Raw genomic sequence first — 2,512 nt, 5'->3', positions numbered from 1 at the left:
TAAAAATGCAAATCTAGAATATAAAGCATCGATCTCCTTAGATGCATTTGAAGAGGCAAATTAAGGGAATGGGGTTGTGGTTTCTTCTCAATAATATATGAGTATGCCCTAGCTCTTTTTCCTTGTTTTTCTCCAAGACAAGGTGACCTAATATCATGAGTACTTTTTATTTTTTTGTGTTGAAAAATGACAGCTTTATTATTCTCGTACACACATTTTTGCATGGATATTTTTTAGATTCAGTCTACATAAATAGAGTCATTAGTACATATACTATGCTTTTAGATAACGTGTCTTCTTGTTAGATATCTTAAATTGGGAGTCCCCAATCCCCCCTTTTCTTCTTTTTTTCTCTAGTGCTCTGATTGGAACCTATTGGTTGTTCAAGTACAAAAATATATGTGGTCATAAATGTAATATTCCATTATTCCACTCTGGCTGCCAATTCAAAACTATATCTATATACATCGATCGTACAATTCCTAGATATTTGGTTACAATTGACATGGTACATATTTGCTTGGTAAATAAGTGTGTGTTATGCTTTTTGGATAATCACTCAAACATTCCAATTTATAATTTCTACTACAATTTTAACCTAAGTTTTTCGAAGAATATCTTTGTAATAGTAAGTGTTTGACCTTATAATTTAGGAGAAAATTATGCGGATAAACAAACATATATTAGTTAATTAGCTAATAGTTATACTTTGTATATGACATATATACAAATACAATTCACCTTTCTCCGTTCTCTGCCCTCTCTCGCTCGCCTCCCTCTCTCAATCTCACTCGCCTCTCTCCTTCCTCTCCCAATCTCGCTCGCCAGATATACAAATACATATGTATACCAGTTACATATATACAATTATCTGACAGATATATACATATATACAATTCGACAGATATACAAATACAATTCATCTCTCTCCACTCTCTGCCCTCTCTTGATCACCTCTCTCCTCCCTCTCTCAATCTCGCTTGCCTCTCTCCTCCCTCTAACATGTAGCTACGAATCGTAATTTACAAACTATAGGTATAAAGCCTAATTAAGTTATCTTTAGTAGCTATTTACGAAATTCTCCCTTTAATTTATCCGGTGTATATTGATCAAAGTGAAGTGAGTTTCAGATTCCTAAAGCATCTAAAAGAGAGAATAATTTCTTCTATATAATCACTAAAAAAACATGTTGGGATAAGATAAGGGAAATGGAGACCGGTAAATAAATAAGTCAATCTGTGGAATATAATTATACTCGAATTCAACTTTTTGAGAATTTTTAAACTGGCCCTAAAATTGTGGGTTGTCTTAATTAGTCTTGAATTTGATTATTGTTATCATTTATTCACGGTCAAATCCATCGTTAGCCATCTAAAGTTGGCACAAAATTTCACTTAGAGACCTTAACTAGCTAATGTTCATTTTAGACACCTCAGGTAGGATCTCACTGTGTCATTTTGATACTTTTCGCTGACATGACATGATAAGTGTAATGCACCCAAAATCAGCGCGTGGATGGGCTCTTTTTCAGGCCAAAAAAATAATATTTAAAAGGTCAAAAATATTCTTCTTACTCATTCTCTCCTCCACCACACACCATCCATTCACCACCTCTGCCACCATCGCTATTAATACAATCAAATTAATTTTTTAATTTTTTCAGTTTCGGAAATCACCACAATCATCGTCATCTTCTCATTCTTATTCTTTAGATCCAACAATTACTACTTTTATTGCAATCTTTCAAGTTCAGTGCTACACACCATTGTACATTTATCACACCCATCAAGTTCATATATGCATAGATTCATTCTAAACGGGAGGGACTACAACGTATAAATAATACATAGCATTCGTATATGTGCTCCTTTTATAGTTTTATTCCTTTTGAAGGCATTGTATATAATATTAGATACACAATTAAAAAGCATGAAATTGATAACATACAAATTAAATCTACAACAAAAAAAAAAATGAAAATCTGAATTTAATAAAAACCCCAAAAAGAAAAAAAACAAAAGAAGAAATTAGGGGTAAAGAGGAGGCACCGGAAAAGTTTGGAAGAATGAGGAAAAAGGGGTGGGATAGTTTGGTGGGATTTTAGAAACTAAATGCTTTTATTTATTTATTTTGGCTGAAAATTATTTTTTCCTTATAATGTATTTTTAAAGTATTATTTTATACTTAAATATCACGTGTCTTTCCTTAATTAGCCATTATATTACATTATTCGTGAGTGTGTTACACGCACAATGTAATTTTAGCGGATTGTCAAAAAAGTGTCAAAATGACACAACGGGATCCTACAGAGCGGAATGTTGGTTGGTCAATAACTCGTGTGTACGTTAAAAAGATGAAAGTATCAATAATGAGGTGTTGAGATGGATTAGTGGGCATACTCGGAGATATAGGATAAAGAACACTATGATAATCAAATAATGTAATAGTGACCTTCATGGTGGAAAAGATGAGGTAGGTGAGACTAAAATATAGATGCACCAATGAGGACTAG

The sequence above is a fragment of the Solanum verrucosum genome, unplaced genomic scaffold (assembly GCF_900185275.1).
Source record: "Solanum verrucosum unplaced genomic scaffold, falcon-dt-bn FXZP01000183.1, whole genome shotgun sequence".
Taxonomy (NCBI): Eukaryota; Viridiplantae; Streptophyta; class Magnoliopsida; order Solanales; family Solanaceae; genus Solanum; species Solanum verrucosum.
This window is presented reverse-complemented; position numbering follows the sequence as displayed.